Source organism: Onychomys torridus, chromosome 7, assembly GCF_903995425.1.
Source record: "Onychomys torridus chromosome 7, mOncTor1.1, whole genome shotgun sequence".
Classification (NCBI taxonomy): Eukaryota; Metazoa; Chordata; class Mammalia; order Rodentia; family Cricetidae; genus Onychomys; species Onychomys torridus.
The window spans coordinates 35,124,749-35,147,081 of record NC_050449.1 but is presented as its reverse complement, the minus strand read 5'-3'; the positions used below and the strand labels follow the sequence as shown (position 1 = coordinate 35,147,081).

The 22,333-nt window shown below is 43.2% G+C and overlaps 1 long non-coding RNA gene across 1 annotated transcript in view; it reads left to right on the top strand.

The window, feature by feature from the left end:
- The first annotated feature begins 5,706 nt into the window (after positions 1–5,706).
- LOC118586576 overlaps positions 5,707–22,333 on the top strand; it is a 54,542-nt gene continuing 37,915 nt past the window's right edge. Inside the window, exon 1 of the long non-coding RNA XR_004945385.1 lies at positions 5,707–5,783. This is a non-coding gene — a long non-coding RNA (uncharacterized LOC118586576). The remainder of the gene's footprint in view (positions 5,784–22,333) is intronic.

Genomic DNA, 22,333 nt, shown 5'->3' with positions numbered 1-22,333 from the left:
TTGTGAGGGCTCTGTGGATTGGATTCCTAAATTGGGCAGAGCAGGTATACCTAGAGGTTTATAATGGTGCATGGATTTTTTTTTTTAAATGTTGGTGCCTGTGTATGATACTGAGGATTGAAATCAAAGCCTTGTACATGCTAGGCAAAAGATCTACCACTGAGCTATAGCCCTGGTCTGGTGAAGAGCTTTGGATACATCTTTATATGTAATCTGTGAGTAAATCCATGCTCATCAGATCCAGTGTTTCAAAACAAAGATAAAGTAAGTGGACAGGTATAACCATATTAAAGTATGATCTTGATATATCAGGGGTGAAAGTTAATGTGAAAGAATATCTTGCAACCTATTAACTTGGATATGGTTGAATTTAATATTGCTGAGGAGAATTCAGAAGGCACTGAGAATTTGAACAGACTTATCACTCCTGTGAGATTTGGTCTTTGTGGCTTATAACACTAGATACGACAAGAAATGGAACTTGTTCATCTTTTGCTAAATCTCTTCTTTGGCAACCATCCAAATGCATTGGTTAGAGGTACTCTTCTTTAAAAGGCACAATTTCCATTAAAATTTGTCTTCCGCTTTTCACAGTCCTCTTCCGGTTGCCAAGTTCCTCGTGTGCATTGTCTGTGTGACTGCTCATGCTGTTGACGGGCCACAGGGCCCTGGTGCCCTCTCACTTACTGCTCTCTCCCAAGTATCCACAGTTCTCTCTCCTAGCAGTTACCATCCTCGATGCTTATCTCTTCTTCCTGCAGATAAGCTCTGTGAGGATGAAAACTAAGCCTGCTTTGCAGCATGCTGCATCTTAAAGCCTGGTGTAGCTTCTGACACAAGACAGGCACTACCTAAAGATCTATTGAGCAAAGGGGAAGACTGGTTTTTACTGTAATCCTATTGCTGATTCACAGATGTGTTGTGAAAAATTAGGCCATTAACTTGGACTTATGTCACTGGTGGAGACAACTCTGATATAGAAGAAATGAGCCAATAATTTGAAGCTATTAGGTTTCATTTTGATGGTCCAATCTTGCCCAATCTGGTGGAAAGAGCTTGCGTTCTTTGCAACATTAATAATCTTGATGTTGATGTCCTAGGTATGATTTCCCTTATAATTTGTAGTGGGGAAGGATTTCAATGAGTGAGGGTGTTTGTAGATGATTAAAAGAAAGAAAATGTTACCATTTGGCTTGGGCACACTGCCAGTTCATTTTTTTTTTTTTTTCCAGGAGATGCTGTGATATAGGTTGAGATGGCTTCCTGAGGGTTCTTGACACAAAACTGCTTTCTGTAGAGGCTGATGTAAAGTTGGTTTACCAAGAACAACCATTGCCCTGTGGTGGACTTGGTCTGTGTTCTGTGTGATTGTTGTCTTCTATAGAATTAAGCCAATTAGAAATTAGACCTTGGGGATGTCAAGGTCTATGTATCTGTGTAGGTGTGGGGTTTCAGGGAGGAGGACAAGAGACAGCACCAGTCATGGGCAAAGGAGTATGACAGTCTGCCGAGGCCATGTGGCTGACAACCTGCCTGACACGTGTTTGGACTTGATTCTAACTGCACAACCGGTGTGTGCAGATGACTTTACATCTCAGAGCAAAATGTGCGACAGCAATGTGCTAAGCAAATGCAAACAAAAATATGCTTCCCCCATCCCAAACAAATCTCTCACACAGCATGACAATGCCATGGCATGGCGAGAGACTGAAGACAGGGGCCACCAGGAACCAGATTTGCAGGCTGCTTGAAGCCATTCTCCAGTGCTTTTCAAGGTCACCTTCAGTGTGCTGGGTTACTTCCTATTATTCAGTATCACACACACTTTAATGTCATTCATGCATGTACTCATGAGAACTTCATCCATGCAATTTGTTCAATGTGTGTTGGGGACATACTGTGATTCAAGAAAATGCAGGGATACTAAGAAGGCAACATGAAGGATTCAATGAGAATACATAAGGGGTTGTTGGCTTCTCTGCTCTGCCCATGACTGTCCCTCAGTTCTAGGAGCTTATCCCTTCTTTATGTCCATGAAAAAGTTCCTTGCCTCTTAAGGGCCAGGAGTATTTCTTTTCTTGTTTCCATGATTTTTTCCTGTAGTGAACTGTATTCATTCTTTGCCCAGTTGAACCCAATAGAAGGCTACTTCCATTCAGAAGTTACAGGTAGTAGATATTGAAAATCTCTGTAGCCAGTTTGCTTCTTCTGCCTTGGCTGTTCTCACCTTGACCATGTTCGTACTGGGGTGAAAGTACATGAATGGGCAAACCTTATAAAAGCTGGCCTTGGGATGGAGCTTGTAGCTTGCATTCAGAGCTTCTTGGCTCAAACATAGACATAGGACTCCAATTTACCACCGTGAAACATCCATAAGACATTCAAATAGTAACAGAGAATCATGCTGCATTCTTCTCTGGCAGCATACACACAGTGCCAGAGTGTGGAATCTGAAGTTCCAAACTGGTTGGGTTCAAATCCTAGCTCTTCCAGTTGTTTGTGAATGTACAGGGTGGGGGTGTTAACACCTTTGCCCCATTTCTCCATTTTTTAAAATGGAGACAATACAAGGTACTTTATTGGGTCAGTGTGAGGATCAGAATCTATTAGTGCATGTACTTGCATGTTTGGAACACTGTAGGCACTTGGTACATGCTCAAGAGAGTCCTATTATTAGCTAATATTCTCTAAATAAAATCATTATCATCTACTGTGGTTTACTACTCTCAATGGTTCTTTCTACCAGCTTTATATTCTGAATGTTTTAAATCCCAATTTTACAAATGGCCATCTTTGGGAGTGGATATTTCAAATAGTCATAGTGTTTTTGAAGAGTGAGTCATTTGGAGTTAGACCTTGAAACTTGACTTTCAGAATTTTCACCAACATCAATCATAATTTAAAGAGGAGCATAATCATAGACTCCTTAGACCACAGCCTTGCTGTAGTGATTTATTAAATATTGTGGGGTGGAATTAAGTGAATCATATATGAAATTGTCTAACATCATACATATTAGTCTTAACAAATGTTTGTTTCTTTTTATTAAAACACAACACAACAAAAACAAATCATCACCACCAACAAAATACCTTCACAGTCATTGAATCTGAAATCTGAATCAGCTGGGTCAGCCTGAAGCCTTTGAATAGTGCCTAACAAGAGGGACTTACATGACATCATTTACAGTATGATGAGCACTGAGCAATGAGTGTGATTTATGATACACACAAGAGCACACACACACACACACACACACACACACACACACACAGACAGACACACAGACACACGTACATGATCTATCACATGCATACATGCAGGTCTAAATCTAGGTACAACCCTTACAGTTGCTCTATGGAGTCATACTTGGTGTGATCTTTCCTAAGGTGAGGGACCCAAGAACTGCTTCTAAGGCCAGGGTTGCTCTTCTGAGTCTGTTTCTTGGGACTTCTGTACATCTGTGCTGGTAGAGATCTCATTGTTCCTGAGGACTGGGTCTGTCCTGGGGGCTCACCTGGTGAAAGACTCTAATATTCATTACAGCATTTCTGTCTCTGGAGAAGACTCTGTGAGTTGAGGGTTTGTGCAGAATGGGTAGGTCTCATGACTCCATCCTTTGCCCCACCCTCCTTCCAAAAGTGTACTGGATCAGGCTTTGGATGCTAAGCATTTTTGAACCATACCTGACAACCAATGTGGCTTACAGTCTGGCTACCCCTTGTAGTCTGCTCTGCTACAAGATTGGTTCCCCCTCTTGAGTTTCTACCCCCAAAACGTGTCTCCCCAGCCCCAAGTCTAGCATTTGCCAATCTTTTAGGTTCGTGTTGATTGCTGAGGTCTTGGTATGTGGCAGACCATGTGGGCTGCTTGACTATCTGTCAGTATTGTCTTCCTTGTGCTGTAGTTCTAGGCTGTGTAACAGGAGTGACCAGAATATCCTGAAGGTCCTCAGTTCAAAGAACAAAATGATATTCCAAAGATGCTGCCATCTGAGGGCAGCTTACTTCTTAGAGAGGACACAAAAGAATTGAACCTTGACTTTGGCTTCTTTGATTTGTTTTAGATTAGGATTGCCCTGCAGGTGGGAATTAGGGGAATGGCATGCTGTGACACCTCCTGGATCATGAATGAGTGACAAGGGATAGAAAGAAAACTGATCTAGACAGATACGGCCTGTTGGTACAGAAGTCCTGTGGAAATCAACCAAAAGAGAAGTGGATAAGCAATGTGCAGTACCTGCAGGCATTTTTTGTATATTTGGTGACCAAATTCTCCCTGTTTTTGAGTAATGAAATCCATGTCTCTTATTTAGAGTTGTTGAATCTCAGTGATACCAATCTGGGAGAAGGATGGAGTTACTTCCTAACTTTAGAGAAGGAAAAAAAAAAAAAAAAAAAAGAACCTGAATGAGCAACTTTGACACAATGATAGCAGGTACAAGTTTTCAGCATCCAACTGCTCACCCTAAGCCTCACCTTTGGCCTATGGAGAGGCCCTTTCCCTGAGTCAGAAGAGAGGTCAGCACCCTGACCCAATCACTCCATGGCCTTTTGGCCGACCAGGGGGTGCCAATTAGGTCCCATTGTGATGGAGGTGGGAGGGAAGTTTCCCCCAATTCACTGACCCTTGAAGGAACTTCATCACTTTTGTTTTGAGGCTGTCAGGGGTGAGGCGGGGCACAATCCCTTCATCTGTCCATAGTCAAGCCTGGTACAGTGAGGGTGTCTGTCCTTGGCCGCATATCCTCAGGATAGGTAGTACTTCAATACCTCCTCTACATATATCTCCATCTGTAATCTCACCAAGTAGGTGTTGGGATGGGAAGAGGACTAGGGAAATATGCATGCTAGCTACTGGCACAATGTCTGTTTAGTTTTAGAAATCACATTTACAGTGGTAAGGCATGGCAGATGTCAGCTCCACTGCCCACCACTCCTTGTCAACTCCTCCCTTTCTTCTCAATGGGGAACACAATGAACTAATTCCATAAGAAGCAATTCAGAGAAATGGGAAAATGTAATTCGCCAGGGTTCAGCCAGCATGTCCATCTTGTTCTAAACCAACAAGTTGGCCACATGCTAGGGGCCCCAGTGTACCCTAAAATATATTCATTAATTTCCAGAGATTAAAATCCATGTGCTTAAAAAACAACCCCAACAAAAATACCAGCTGCCTTTTGAAAACAAGGGCATTGGGAAATGAATGGAATTGCATGTTTCTGTTCTGTGTTCAAGAGCTTCGATGGCTACTGTGTTACATCAGGTAGGTAATGAAAGACAATTGACAAGGAATCTAAATAGAAGAGGGGTGCTTGAGTAACTGTAGTTTTTATGTTCAGGGGAGCCTGGGAGAGAAAAGCTGCATTGTACCTCGGATTAATGGAGCTGCAGGACTGCATTAATGACAGCCTTGCTTTTTAGCAAAAGGGAAGATAGTTAGGGCAGTCAAAGAGAACATGGGCTAGAATGTGCTCTGCTAATTGGAAATGTATATTATTTTGAGGCGATGTGTGTGCAGGGGAGGGGGCTGGAGAGGATGCGAGAGGGAGGCACAGCAAGAGGGCTGCAAGAGAGACTGGACCCAGGATGCCCCGGATTGGGCCCTATCAGCAGGGCAGTTAAAGGGTCTTTTCTTGTTGATAGGAACGGCTAGTGCCTGGACCCCACCCTCCCCCACTCCCTTTTAATTCAATGGCTACGTGGGGGCTTCTTTGATGGAGGCTTTGAAGTCGGTGGCTTTGAGATTACTCTTCCTCTGTGACCTTGACCACCAGCCATGAGGTTAGTAGGCAAGGGGAGGGGAGGAGGAAGGCTCCGGAGCTGGAAAAAGGGAAGGAAGGAGAAGGGAGGGGACGGCATTTCTGCAGCATTCCAGGACTTTTCTGATCACTCGGCAAAGTTGAAATATGATTGCAGCCTTTGCACCGGGAAGGAAAGAAACCATTTAAATGAAAAATTAGCTGCCTTAGCGGGTCAAGCACATAGTTACATTAATGTCGTGTAGAACAATAAATCACCTTCGATCTCCAATTGAAAAAATGCTAATTTAGCTCAGCGATTCACTGATTGTACTTTGCTCCGATAGAAATCTTTTATTTAATGCGAAGCCGTGATTTGACAGCCTCCTCTAATGGTGCTCGCAGCCTCCCAGCATCTCAGTGGAATTCTGATCATGGTTTTAATATTCCGTGCAGCTCTGCCCCCTCTGATTTCACGCTCACACATTAACGAGAGCTGACACTGGAGATTAGGCGCAGACAGCTGGAATGCCAGGGCTTTGTTGCGGCATGGACGGCAGCCAACGTCGTTCAACCACAGCCAAGAGGGACCTGGGAAAGTCTTCTTAAGAAGGAGGGAAAGGCGGGGTGCGGGGCTGGAGGGAGGGTGGGAGCGGGGGATGGGAGCCCAAAGAAAGGCAAGGTACTTTCTGAAGGGCATAAGAAAATGGAGAATTTTCGGGGAGCCCTTTCCTCGTGGAAATTCACATTTGAATCGGTTTTGGTGTGTGTTAGAGGAAGTCGATCATTATGGGGAAATCCCAAACTGGTTCAGTATTTTTCTGTAAACGCCTCTGAAATTACAATGGAAGGCAGAGAACAGAGAATGGAAATGGCCCCCAGCCTCAGCCCGCCAGCCGCTAGCGCGCTTGTCTGCGAAACAAAGGTGATTAGGAACTGTTGGAAGACTGCTTACATAAGGAAATGTGTTCACCCTTCGCCTTGAAAGAATCACTTAGTTCCAGGTGAATAAATGGGGAAATAAAACTAGATCTATGAGCCCGAGCTGCCTGCACAGACTAGTGACTACCTCGGCAAGAAAGGAAGTCACCTAGTCTAACTGCCTTGATCCTAATACAGTGTTTCCTGAGACCAGAAATCAAATAATGACCCACAATTTCATCTACACCAGCAACCAGGGCTCAGACAATTGCAGTAAGGCAAAAGGGAGAGAATGGCATGGCCTTAGTCTGCGGCCCAACTTTCTCCAGGAGAATCACTAAGGATGAGAATAGCCAAGACGGCCATTAACACCACATCAAAAAAAAAAAAAAAAAAAAAAAGGTTCTGCTCCCGGGGGAAAGCAATTGAGTAGAAATAACAAATGTCTTCCTTGCTAACTGTATCATCATTAATAATAATTGTACTTTGCATTTTTATGGGATCCTAGGATTCTTGAGGTCTTTATAAATATGCATAGGGGGAGACTGAAGGAGAGAGATGAATAGAAATGAATGGGCCCATTCAGGATGTCAGTATGGAGTGACTGAGGCTTGCCACTGCAGGGACTTACCTGGAGTGAAAGGAACAGCAAACAAGTTACAAAGCCCCGTGGCCTGGTACCTACTAGTTAATTCCTCCTTTGAGAGCTAAGGCTCAGACCAGTGAACCTGGCTTTCCGGGTGGGAGAACGTCGAGGAACTGAACTATATTGAGTAACTTTGTCCTGTTGTTCCTACTTAGACCCTCTTTTGTCCTTGTTAGGCCACTATCACCAATATAATTTACAAATTTGTGATACTGAGCATGGAACTAGACAATGTTCTTATTGAAAGGAAACATGAGTTGGAACCTATTTTTTATATAGAGAGGCTATATATAGAAAACACACACACACACACACACACACACACACACACACATATATATATATATATAATAAACATAGTATATATATTCATGCCTATACATGTCTCTGTATATATATTTGTATACATATGCATATCTACATCTATCTATATATGTATATATCTATATCTATCTGTGTATGAATATGTATATGTAAATCAGTAAGTCGGGGCTGGAGAAATGGTTCAGCAGATAGGAGAACTGGCTGTTTTTCCAGAGGACCTGGGTTTGATTCCCAACATCCACAGGCAGCTCACAACCATCTGTAACTCCAGCTCTACCCAGAAAATCCAACACCTCAGAGGATACCTGCACTCAAGTGTACATACTCACATGTAGACACACACACACACACACACACACACACACACCTACACACACACCCTACACATAATTAAAATGATTAATAAATCTTTTTTAAAAATCAGGAGGTCATATCACAGTGGTTAAGGGCCTGTAGCTGATACCACAGTATGTAAATCCAAGTAATTAAGAACAAGTCAGATAAATTTGCCCACAAATCTTACTTTTCTTAATGTCTTTGTGGCCTTAGCAGGATTCTTAGCTTTTTCAAAGGTTCATTTTTGTTTATAAAATACAGATTTCCATGAAATACCCTTAGCAGAGTCCCTGACTGATAGAGGACACTCAGTCAGGGTCAATGGTTACTGCTTATGTCCTTTTCATGCTTTCTTTGGAGTACTCTATAAGGGTGCACACAGGTGAACAACTGTCTAACAGACCCCTTTAGTGTTCACGGTGACTGCTCAGGACTCTTAAGCAGCATGTGAGAACAAAGCGTTCTAAAGCATGCTATTGTTTCCACTGCTGTCTTAGATTTACACTTATGCTCAAGGTTCTGAAACACTACTCAAAGCATGTTTGGAACTATCCCTTTAGAATGCTGAATGAATGGAGAACTGGGGAGATAGCCCAGTGGGTAAAATCATGAATTCAATGCCCAGACCCTACATCAAAAAGCCAGGCATGGTGGCACGTGATGGGAATTCTCCTGCTGGGGAGGCAGAGATAGGTAGATTCCTAGGGCTTGTTAGCCAGCTAGCCTTACCTAATACTAGAGCCTCGGGCCAGCAAGAGACCCTGTCTCAACAAAAAAGGTTGGTGGTGCTTGAGAAATGACACTTGAGGTACACACACACACACACACACACACACACACACACACACACACAAATTTACCATTACTCTTGGCAAGCTGTGTCTTAAACGTCTTTAATTATGGCACATTTTATTCTTGGAGGATGGATTTGTCATTGGGAGCTATTAAAAGCTATCCAAAAGCTGTGTCCTATGAATTTGGTAGGAATTCAAACTGGGAGAATGCTTTTCCAGAAATAAGTGTGCCTATATACAAGTTAGATTTGCTTTCTGTAAACAAAATCTAACCTTAGTTCCTAGAAAGGCTTATTGAGCAAATGTAGCCTTTTTAGACTATGTCCATGATTTCCTAAAAAGAGTGCACAGAAAGGACCACAGTTCCTGGTACATCTGTAGGGGGGAACTGAAGCTTATTATTTCATGGTTATAGCTTATAAACAGACTTCCCAGAAGGAGCTTAGAGTTCCATGTGGCAGAAAAAAAGGCCTGTTTTTGAGTGTTCTAGTTTGCTTTCTGTTACTGTGTTAAACACCATGACCAAAAGCAACTTAGGGAAGAAAAGAATTACCTTTAGCTTACATTTCCAGGCCACAGTCCATCATGGAGGAAAGTCTAGTAGGAACTGAAGAAGAAACCACAGAGAAACTTTTCACTGGCTTGCTTGCTTTCCTGCTCAGCTAGCTTTCTTATATAACATAGACCCATCTGCCTTGGGGATGATGCCACCCACGTTGGGATGGCTCTCCCAAATCAATCATAAATCAAAACCATCTCTCACAGACATTGGCACAGGGTCATCCAATTGAGGCAGTCCTCCAAGTGAGGATCCCTGTCCCCAGGTGATTCTAGGTGTATTAAGTTGACAAGAAAACAACCAGGATGATGAGTTCTTGTGACTTTTCCCCACCTGAGCTCCACTGCTCTCAGCTTCGCCCTTTGAGCTTGGGTGCAGCTTTTGTGTGGCGTCAATCTGCTCATTTTTCAGAATCCATTATTCACCTTCTGGATTTCTGATCTTCCCCAAGAATTAGAGTTTGCTAAGCCCTCATCAGGAAGGCACACACATTATTACAGTGCAGAGTGCTATTCTTGAGAGCACACAAGCATGGCCAGATCATAGAGATGCTATGCATCATGCTTACGTATGTGAACTTGATCTTAGAATTGAAAGGCAAATGTTGGCCTTTACAGCTGAGAGGATAACACTCTGTGGTTCCTCATCATTTGGTTCTGTGATGGCTATTCTTGGTTGTCAATTTGACTATCTCTGGAATGAACTATGATCCAGAAATGGAGGACATAATTGTAATCCAGATCCTTAGGCTTGAAGACATAGGCTTTTGCTATAGATCTTGAGGCAGGATGACACATAGCTTTACTTCAGATCTTGAGGTGGGATAATATACATCTTTAATTTGAGACACACCTTCTGCTGGAAGCCTATATAAGGACAATGGGAGAAGGAAGGTTCATTTGTTCTTTCTTGGCCTGCTTGCTCTCACCTTGTCAGCACACCCATTCCTTCACTGTCATTGGAGCCTACTTCTTTAGAATTCCAGCGTCTATTGAAGACCAGCTGAGATACTAAGACTCATGAGGCTGAGCAACTACTATATTCTTGGAATTTCCATTCACAGCTAACCATTGTTTGATTCAGCCTGTAAGTCTTTCCAATAATATCCCAATATATATACATGTAGATAGATAGATAGATAGATAGATAGATAGATAGATAGATAGATAGATAGGTAGATAGATTCATTCTATAAGTTCTTTGACTCTAGAAACTCTGACTAATACCAGGTACTGGGGTACTGCTGAGAAAGGCCTGACCATGTTTTGACTTTGGGACTTTGGGTTAAGAAAGCCGTGAAATACTTTAAGCACTGCTTAATGGGCTATATCAGTAGGAACATGGAAAACAGTGGTGCTGAGGATGATTTGCACTGTGGGGGCCTGGATCAAGATGTCTCAGGGGAGAAGAATGTTAGTTTGTGGCCTAGAGACCTGTCTTGTGATATTTTGGTGAAGAATGTGGCTGCTTTTTACCCTTGTCCAAAAAGTATGCCTGAGGATAAAATGAAGACTTTTGGATTAATTCCATTGGCAGAGAAAATCTCAAAACAGCCTAGTATAGACTCTGTTGTGTGATTATTAGTGTTAACTCTGATGAAGATTTATAATGAAAAAGAGAAAACTGAACAAATAAAAATACAAAATACAGACTGAGAGAAAGGGGCACCAGGAAGTGGACTAGAGCTAAATCATGTGTTCAAGGATATGGAGTAAAGGCAGTGGTGACCTCAGAGCAAGATTCTACCTAGCTAAAATTTCAACTTACATGCCTTTAATTCCAGCACTCCAGAGGCAGAGGCTGGCCAATCTCTGAGTTTGAGTCCAGCCTGGTCTACAGAGTGAGTTCCAGGACAGCCAAGGGTAGGTAGGGAATTGAACAAGGAGGTCATATTCCATCCCCAGAAAGCAGCAAAACTTGGCAGCTTCAGTCACATGGTTCTGTCTTTAGAGTTAAGGATAGAAGTAACCAGTTACAGAATTTGCCTCTACAACTAAGGAAAGCTGCTGAGGCCAGGCATGTGTCAGGGGTGTCCCTGAATGAAGGCCTAGAGATGCTGAAGTCTGTGAAGCTGTGATGTTGAAGTCTGGATTGCCTTAGAGACCCTAAGATGTTGGAAGTGCCAGAGCTGTGGGATACCTGCTGAGGAAAGCTGTTAACAGGGAGTGGAAACAGCCCAAGACAGAAAAGTTTGTTGTAGTTAACAAAGCAAAAATGAATTGGAGATCTGAAGATCATTTTGATATCAGACATGGAGATGCAGAGTTTGGAGTTTCCCCAGCTTTGGTCCAGTATTTCCTTCCTATTCTCCCTTCCCTACATTTTGGAATGGTAATGTATATCCTGTGCCATTATATGCTGGAAGTATGTGATCTGCTTTTTGATTTTGATTTTACAGGGGAGTACAGTTAAGAGATTTCATGAATCTCAGAAGAGACTTTGAACTTTAGACTTTTAAATAAGTTTGAGACTGTTATAGAATATGGGGACTTTTGAAGTTAAACTGAATGTGTTTTTGCATTATGGTACGGCTACAATCGTTTGGGGGCCAGGCAGTGGAGGGTAGTGGTTTGAATGAAAATGGCCTCCAAAGGGAGTGGCACTATAAGGAGATGTGAAGTAGGTGTGGTCTTGTTGGAGGAAGTGTGTCACTGTGGAGGCGGGCTTTGAAGTCTCACATATGCTTAAGCCACACCCAATGAGACAGTCTGCTTCCTGTTGCCTGCATATCAACATGTAGCAGCTCCTTCTCCAGCACTATGTCTGCCTGTACACAGCCATGTTCTCCCACTATGATGATTATGGACCAAACTCTGAAATTGTAGCCATCACCTCAATTAAATGTTTTCCTTTATAAGAGTTGCTGTGGTCATGGTGTCTCTTCAGAACAATCGAAACCCTAACTAAAACAGATTCCATTCATCCTGATTCTAAGTTTCTATGTCTTAAAAATGAACCAAATCTTGTAATCCTTGCATTAACCATGAACACAACCAAACTGCATTTTCCTTGGTCTGGAAAAGGGTCTCTTATTAGGGAAGTCTTTGTCAAGGAGAGAGGAAACCTGTCCCGAATCTCACTCCAGAAAGATTCATGAGCTGTGAAATAATTGCAGTTGTACAGATTTGGGTTTGAAGAGTTTTAACTTATAACACAGTATATCACATCTATTCCAGAGCTCTGAACAGTGGCAGATTTCTGATAGCCCTAGCAGCATCTCCATAGCCAACTACTCACCACTGATAAGAAAGAACTTTGACCACAGAGAAGAAGAGAGGAACTGACTAGAATGCTCACAAGATATGGAAGAATGCTTCTGGTGTTTAGACAGAATTGATCATACTGAGAGCAGTATCCTGCCTGAAGTAGATGTTGGAAGACAGGAAGCCTGGAGTGGTTTTATCTATACCTCATCCAGAGTCAGGAATACCATGGTGCCAAAAACTGTGGATGAAATGGATTCATTTTTTCAGCATTAGTATACAAAAAAAAAAAAAAAAAAAAAAAAAGGATTCAGACTTCATTGTGGGTCAGAGCTCCTAGAATCCTGTGATTAAGATGGTGGAGACTGTGAATGTCCTAAATATAAATTGCCTAATGGCTTTATGGTTTCTAGTCATTAGATAATTGATCATAGTATTACATGCCTTAGAAGAATGAGTCTCTAAGTAGGTATTGCACCACACACACATTTTAGGTATGTATGGTATGTATGGTACAGGCATGACAGGGGCCAATGATTTGCTAATAATATCTATAGCTACTGAAAAACGATGTGGGCGGTTATTGCTATACCAGTCACCCATATTATGCCCTTCTCTCAAGGCTTTCTAGAGTGGGAGAGAAAGGGGGACCTACAGGGAACTAGGGAAGTCTCTGAATAGCGCCCCATAGAGTGTGATATTTGCTAATTTATGTTAATGCCATGTATGTTCCCATTGGAAAAGAGACTGAGAATCGCTATGTTGGAAAATGACATTTGATGTAAACACAGGCATATCATGTATAGAATTCAAATGGAGCTTAGTTATTTTAAGATGAGAAAACGCAACATACTAAGACAGCTTTCTGGTAGCGGAGTTTCACATATATCCCTTGAGATGGGTTCTGCTGTAGACTATAAAAGAGTAAACGACATGCAAATGTACCTATTTTTGTCCCATTACTGTTTGGTCTGTTACCTTCATAAAGCCCACAGGTTGTCTCATCATTTGAACTCTTTTCTCAACAGTTGGTGGAATTATTAGGGGCTATAGTGAAAGTGCTGGAGGCAAATATCATTTGGTGAACATCTGATGTGCTGGTAACATGCTTTTTTTTTTTTTTTTTTGGTGTGTGTGTATGTGTGTGTGTGTGTGTGTGTGTGTGCATGTATGACTGTCTATAGCACATATTTTAACCCTTAAACTAATCCTATATTTTCTCCTGCCTGGTGCAGCTTGGCCTGGGTAGGAAAAAGGCAACCATGGGCTTGCTGGGTAACACAAGGTGTGCCACTATGGTGAGTGAACATATGGTGGGGAAGTGGGAGAGAGGCAGAATGGTTCATGTACTGTAGAGAGAAGCAGGCAGATCTGAAAAGGCAAAGGCTGTGAGGAACTGACTGATGTTGGTGGCCTACCCAGGGCCATGATGACACCCAGGCCTGAGCTGCAGCCAAGGACCATGTCTGGGTCCATGATCCTACTGCAGCCAGGGTCTATCTTGATGGCCATGGCTCCTGTTAACATCGAAGGCTGTGCAGATGTCTGGGGTCTAAGTCACTACCTGATGCCCTGTTATTGGAGTCTGGGGACCACACAGCCTGGGACCATGCAGATCTGAGTGGCACCCAGGGCCATAGTGACATCTAGCCAAAGTTCTGCTGAGGGCCTTATCTGGGTCCATGGTTCTGATGCAGCTGAGATCTATGTTGATGACTTTTGCCCAAGTTACTACTATTAATCTGAGGGCAGTGCTCATCCCTCTCTGGTCATGGGATAGTGGGCCTAAAAATCCCAGCATGGGATAGCTGGCCTTGCTAACAACTTGGGAAAGTTGGCCCCATACCTCATCACAGGTGTAGGAGAGCTGGTTTTGCCCCTCACTTGAGGGGAGTAGTTCCAGTGGCCCAGACTGACCAACTCAGCTACAACACAGGCACACATCCTGGGCCTTGGGTTGGCACACCCCAACATCTACCCTATCTATGACCTGCTGGGTCACGCGGAGGTCCTGAGAAACTATAGCCACAGGATCTCCACAACTTGGGACAACAGTAGGATATCCAAGAGGATTTTGGTGAGGGTTCAGTTTTGGTGGTGCACCAGAAGCCTGAGGCCTTGAACCAGACCAATAACTCATTACACAATGAACATTTGCAAGTAAAGCTGTTTGGACACAAGGATCTACTGTGTGATACACTGCAGCTCCCAGTGCCACTGAAACGAATGAAGAGGTGATGGAGAGGTGGAAAAGACAGAGGAGTGAAGTGTCATTTTCCTTTGTTTTTGTTTTGTTTTGCTTCTTTTAAAAATTTTTTTCTTTTACTACTTTTATTTTATTTTTATTTCCTTATCAATTTTCCTTTTGTGGGGGTGAAAGGTGGACATGGAGGGACTGGGAAATGAGTGGGATTGGGGTGCATGATGTGAAATTCCAGAAGAATCAATAAAAATTATGTTAAAAATAATCTTATATTTTGTTACTAATTAACAATAGATGGTGTTGATATACAAAGGAGACTAACTACTCAAACACCTACTAACCACAGAGAGATTAAATAGTTTGAATCTAGGCTCTCATAACTCTTCTTTGGTGAGCTCACACACGCGAGGTGTTTACTGGGCACAGAAAGGTGTGTCAGGTTCCCAGAGCACCTCAGTGGGATATAAGGGCAGGAACTGGACAGTGGAAACTTTGAGATCCTGAGACCACTTTGAAGAATTAAAGCTAAATAGAAATCTTTGTGGCCATGCCTTATGAAATGTATGGGTCAAATCCTGTGAAATTGCCAGCATTTGACCAATTTCTATTTATAAAAATTAGAATTCCAATGATTAAACCTAATGCAAACTGTATAATCAGTGCTGAGGTGCACGCAGTATGAGGACTGGAATCAAGATCTGGTGATTAAAATAAAAACAGAGAGGGGTCGTTTCCCTTGGCTCCAAAGCTGCACATTCCACAGTTCTGAGATAACTGAATTGGTAGCCCCGAGCAACTTTTGTTTTATGTGGTGCTAGAGATTGAATCCAAAGTGGCATGCATACTAGGTAGGCATGCTACTAACTGAGCTACATCCGCAGGCTCTGAGAACACCTCTCTAGGGGAGAAGGAGGAGGAATTTCTAGTTCTCTTATATTCCCATTGGCACTAGGATGAGAGGTACAGGCTTCTCCAACTAAAACCTCTGCCTGGCTCTCAGCCCTCTGTCTCAAGTCCCAGAGATGGCTTATTACCCATTGTTAGACCCTGAGTTTTACACACACACACACACACACACACACACACACACACACACACAGAGAGAGAGAGAGAGAGAGAGAGAGAGAGAGGGAGGAGGAGGGAGGAGAGAGGAGAGAGAGAGAGAGAGGAGATATATTGAGTGCCTAGCCTTGGGTATATCAGAATGCGATCTTTTTAGAAATAAAGTGACTATAGCTGTATTAGCTAAGATGAAGACTTAGTGGAGAAGGGTGGAAATAATATCCAATGCAATCAATGTGCTTCAAAAAGCAACAAGAGACAGAGATGCCAGGGAAGAGACAGGCATTTGGTGACACCAGCAGAGATTGGAGTAAGGTGTTGTCAACCAAGGAAAGACAAAGGGGACTGCCACCACAGAAGGCAAAGGAGCAGCCTTTGGGGAAATTCCACTGCTTTGAAAAGAATGCAACTGTGCTTTCATGTGGCCAGGTAAGGTCACTCCTGAGCTTCTGAGGAAGCATGGTCCTGCTGACGTCTTGACTTCAGATTTCAGCTGTCACCACAGTCAGGTGATAAAGCTGTCCTATTTGAAGCTGCCTGGTTTCTGACACTCTACTGTGGCAGCCTTAGGAAATAGATCTATCTACCTTATAGACGCCCTACCAACCTCATGCTCCTGTCTTTCATCAGCATGCTTATGAAAATAAAGTTGTCATAGGAAAAGATAGGCATTGTATTTCAGAAAGCATAACTCACTAGACTGACTCATTTCAGAATGTTCTAGAGAGTTGGAAGATTTTTCTTCCCAGAATTTTGAGTTTGGGGGTTGTGCATGCAAACTCTGTCCCAGTACCAGTTTTGTTAAACATGTGATGATTACCTATATGTTCAATTTATTCTGAGCCTCAGTCTTACTTATGGACTGTTGAACAAATGGACTGGCTTTCCTGGAAGCAGCAAGGTCAAGGGCTGGGTGGGTCGTCTCTAGTAGCCATGACTGGTCTACTATCAGTCATTTCTGAAGTTGTGTTAAGCTGTAAGTGTTATTGTGGAGATGCAATATTTTATGTCAGTATCATCATTGGTAACTAATCCAGGATGTGCTCAGCCGTTATATGATTATTAGCTAGATCAAGACATATGTCAAGCACAGATATATTCACAGTACTTACTGAGTATCTGCCCTGTATCAGACAAGGGCCAAAATATTTCCAAGGCCTGATCTTGTTGGCTGTGCTCTATAACACCCACACATGGTGTGACAGTTGTTAAAATCAATTTATGTGTATAGGTATTTTGTCTGCATGTATGTCTGTGCACCACGTGTGTGTCTGGTGCCTGAGAAGGCCATAGAGGGCATCCAATCCCCTGAGACCAAAGTTTGTGAGGGGTCATGTGAGGACTGGGAATTGAACTCCAGTCCTCTGGAAGAGAAACAAATACTGTTGACACAGAGTCATTTCTCTAGCTCCATGACGGCTGGTTTTAATGTCAGCTTGCCACAAAGTAGGATTTCCTGAGTGAAGAACTTCAGCTGAAGAATTGTTCTGTTTGCCTTCATTGCCTGGGGGAGATCCATCCAAGGAAGATTCTTTACTGTGGCTCATGTGGCCTTCCATCTATTCCCTTGCTGATGAGGATGCACATCCCTCCATTTCCATCATGGACTGAAGACCAGTAGCTCTCCAGGAACTCTTGAGGTATGGGGCACTGTATTGAGACTCCTGAGGCACCTAGTCTTGTAGACTAAGCAACTACGAATCTGTAGGCCTCTCCAGTATAAGACAGCCACTGTGGGACAGCTCCGTCTGCTGAGGCACCAAGCCCCAAGTGCTGAGAATCTCAGCCTCTCAGGCATGAGGCAATCCTTGTTACCGTAAGAACCTATGGTTCTGTTCCTCTAGAGCAGCAGTTTTCAACCCCTGGGTCAGGGACATTTTGAGGATCACATGACAGATATCCTGCATATTTGGTATTTACATTATGATTCATAACAGTAGCAAAATTATAGTTATGAAGTAGCAATGAAATAATTTTATGGCTAGGGTCACTACAACATGAGAAAGTGTATCGAAGGGTCGCAGCATCAGGAAAGTTGAGAACCACTGCTATAGAGAACCCTGACCAATAAATATGGTTACCTTGAGTTTAAAATTACAGAAGTGAAACTTAGGATTAAGGTAATTGTCAAGTGTCACACCACTACTAAGAAGGTAAATGCCAATTTTGAACCCAGTTTCTTTCCTTCTCTTCCTCCCTTCCCCCTCCCTCCTTCCTTCCTTCCTCCCCCTTCTTCCTTCTCCTCTTCTCCTGCTCACCTTTGCTCTTTCTGAAATACAGTCTCTCTGTGCAACCTAAGCTGACCTTGAACTTGAAATCCTCCTGCCTCAGTCTCTGAGGGCTAAACTTACAACCTGCACAGCCGTGCCTTACATGCCTGGCATTGGGACTAGTTCATTGCCACATAGGTAAGAGATGAGAAGGTGAAATGGACATCATCAGTCAGGTGTCACCCTGGGCCAGCATGGAAAAATGAAATCCCACTGAACCCTAGAAACAGGAAAGTCACACACAAATACCAACCACAGCTGGGAGCAATGGAAAAGCCTGCTGGAGGTGTGAATTTTGGGTTCATGGGTGATGGGAACAAGAACTCTATCATCTACTGGCCTGTGTGTGGTAGATAGAAACTGAATTTCTCTGAGCTACATTGTCCTCAGTGGACATGTGGGCCCAATACTGTCTCCCACATTGAGTTAATGTAATGGCTACCCTGCACACATAAGTCCATAGCACACGTTAACTTATTGATACAGCTGAGCTTTGTATTTCTGGCCCAGATCTATTTTGGAGTAAAGTCCTATCCTCCTAGAACACCCCTGCTTTGACCAGAATGCAAATATATGCTGTTACAAACTTAAAATTTAAAAGCAGCCATTTCATTCATTCATTCATTCATTCATTCATTTATTTATTTATTTTAGCTGAGGATCAAACCCAGGGCCTTGTGCTTGCTAGGCCAGCGCTCTACCACTGAGCTAAATCCCCAACCCGCCATTTCATTTTTTTTAATTATTATATTTGTGTTTTAATTTTTCACATCAGCCATGGGTTCCCCTGTCCTCCCCTCCATTCCCATCTCCTCCAGGGCCAAGACTTCCCTGGGGATTCATTTAAACCTGGTCTATTCAGTACAGGCAAGTCCAGTCCCCTCCTTCTTGGCTGAGCAAAGTGTCCCTGTGTAAGCCCAAGGTTCCAAACAGCCAGCTCATGCACTAAGGACAGGTCCAGGTCCCACTGCCTGGATGCCTCCCAAGCAGTTTAAGCTATTCAGTTGTCTCACTTATCCAGAGGGCCTGATCCAGCTGCGGGCTCCACAGCCTTTGGTTCATAATTCATGTGCTTTCGTCATTTGGCTATTTGTCCCTGTGCTTTTTCCAATCTTGGTCTCAATAATTCACACTCTTACAGTCCCTCCTCTTTCTTGACAATTGGATACCTGGAGCTCCACCTGGGGCCTGGCTGAGGATTTCTGCATCCACTTCCATCAGTTATTGGATGAGAGTTCCAGCATGACTGTTAGGGTGTTTAGTCATCTGATCACCAGCCTAGGTCAGATCCGGCTTTCTCTCAACCATTGCCAGAGGATGTATCATTGTGGATTTCTGGGGACCTCTCCAGCACTCTGCCTATTCCTGTTCTCATGTGGTCTTCATTTATCATGGTCTGTTATTCCTTGTTCTCCCTTTCTGTTCTTGATCCAGCTGGGATCTCCTGCTCCCCTAAGCTTTCTTTCCCTCAAATCTTGCCCTTTATTACTCCCACTGTTGTCCAGGTTGTTCATGTACATCTTCAACAAATGGTGCTGGCCTAACTGGATGTCAATGTGTAGAAGGCTGCAAATAGATCCATATCTGTCACCATGCACAAAACTTAAGTCCAAGTGGATCAAAGACCTCAACATAAATCCAGTTACTCTGAACCTGATAGAAGAGAAAGTAGGAAGTAGTCTTGAATGCATTGGCACTAGAGATCACTTTCTAAATATAACACCAGTAGCACAGACACTGAGAGAAACAATCAATCAATGGGACCTGTTGAAATTGGGAAGCTTTTGTAGAGCAAAGGACACGGTCAACAAGACAAAGCGACAGCCTACAGAATGGGAAAAGGTCTTCACCACCCCACATCTGACAGAGGGCTGATATCCAGAATATATAAAGAATTCAAGAAATTAGACAACAAAATGCCCAACAGTCCAATTAAGAAATGGGCTATAGAACTAAACAGAGAATTCTCAACAGAGGAAGTTCAAATGGCTGAAAGACATTTAAGGAATTGCTCAACATCCCTAATTATCTGGGAAATGCAAATCAAAACGACTCTGAGATACCACCTTACACCTGTCAGAATGGCTAAGATCAAAAACACAGAAGACAGCTTATGCTGGAGAGGATGTGGAGCAAGGGGAACTCTCCTCCACTGCTGGTGGGAATGCAAGCTTGTACAGCCACTTTGGAAATCAATATGGCGCTTCCTTAGAAAATTGGGAATCCATCTCCCCCAAGACCCAGCTGTAGCACTCTTGGGCATATACCCAAGGAATGCTCCATCACACCACAAGGGCATTTGCTCAGCTATGTTCATATCAGCATTGTTTGTAATAGCCAGAACCTGGAAACAACCTAGATGCCCTTCAACTGAAGAATGGATAAAGAAAATATGGCACATATACACAATGGAGTACTACTCAGCAGAGAAAAACAATGACATCATGAGGTTTGCAGGCAAATGGATGGGTCTAGAAAAAATCATCCTGAGTGAGGTAACCCAGACTCAGAAGGACAAACATTGTATGTACTCACTCATAGGAGGATACTAGATGTAAAACAAAGATGACTAGACTGCTACACAATTCCAGGGATGCTACTTAGACAACAGGACCCTAGGAAAGACACAGGGATCACCCAATGACAGAGAAATGGATGAGATCTGCCATTTCATTTTTAAAAATTATTTTATTTTTGGATTTGTGGATGTGTGTGCATACCTGTGTGTATGCACACTTGTGTGAAGGTACCCTCAGAGGCCAGAAGAAGGTGTTAGATCCACTGGAACTAGAGTTGCAAGCAGTAATGAGCTGCCTGGTATGGGCACTGGGAGCTGAACTTAGGTCTTCTACAAGAGCAGCGAGTGCTTTTAAGTGCAAAGCTCTCCCTCCATCATTTCCTTCCATTTCACTAAAAAAGAAAATGAACAAAATATTTTCAAAAGCATCTCAGTTTCATCCACTTAGTCATGGGATAGTGTTTGGATGCTGTATATGCCATGCCCACTTCATCTGACTCAGTGGATGCACTGGTGCTGTCCCCTGACGAACAACCAGTCCATATCCCTTCAGTTAAGTGCTCCTGGGATTTCCAGTAGTCAGTATCTTCTCTGGTCAGAGTCTCTATGGACACACAGTCATGGAGAACGGTTTTGTGCTTTAGCTGCTTTCTTATCCTGTGCTGTTCTTTTACCTGCCTGTGTGGTCAATCTGGTTTCCACCCCAGGGCATTGTATAGTTCTCTCCCTTATGTAGCATTCTCAGCCGGTCTTTGACTTTCCCCGATTCTTTAATCAAATGCCGCCTCATGGGGAAGGGACCCCACCATCACCACCTTATCTAGAACAGCACACTGTCTACACTAATCTGTCCTTCCTTCACTTGGCAGGCAAATGGACTGAGACCCAGAATTATATCACAGGCTTTTTTCAGTTATATGTCAATCCTGGATTTTCTCTGTATCCACCTGTTCCCATACTCTGCCTTGTCTGGCGAGTGTGGGCAGTATGAAGACCAAGTCTTTATGTTATTCTTTGCTATATCCCCAAGCCCCACATGGTACCAGGCCCATAGCAGGCCCACAGCTCAAGAAATGTTGACTTCTGGATTGAATGCTTCCATCTGGGATGCTTCTAGTAGGGCCAAGTCACAAAACCTTTGCTAATGGACCTCTCCGGCATTCCTCACTCTATATTCTTCTCAATCTGCAGCCAGTATATGGCACATTCTATTCCCCTTGCTCTGTTTGGTGAAGATTGTTTTGTCTCCTTTTACTCCCACCAAGGGCAGAGTCCCTTATGTCTCCCAGAGCAGGGACATTTGTCCCCAGCATCTCATCATGGATAGACATTAATGACAGCCATCTGAATGGGTCTGGAGTTAGTTTTGCTGACTGGTTTAGATTCACGGTGCTGCTCAATTTCCCCCTAATGGTTATAAATGTGCCAAGGCACAAAAAGTGAAAAGTCCAGTATGTAATGAGTCTAAAGGGACCCGGTCTGCTGGAGACCTTCCAGGGACATCCCTGAGACACCCTCAACCCACCCTGCCATCATTATCTCTCATTAGAAAGGACTCCAAAGCATCAACTAAGCACTTTGATTGAGTTTGTGGGGCAGCATTGATAGCAAGTGCATTTCTTGTCCTGCCTGCCTCTAGCAGCCAAAACAGGTTAGGTTAGATTAGATTTGGTCAGGCTAAGGGCTGGGCACAGTGTTGCAGGTCTTTAATCCCAGCACACGAGAGGCAGAGACAGTCGAATCTCTATGAGTTCAAA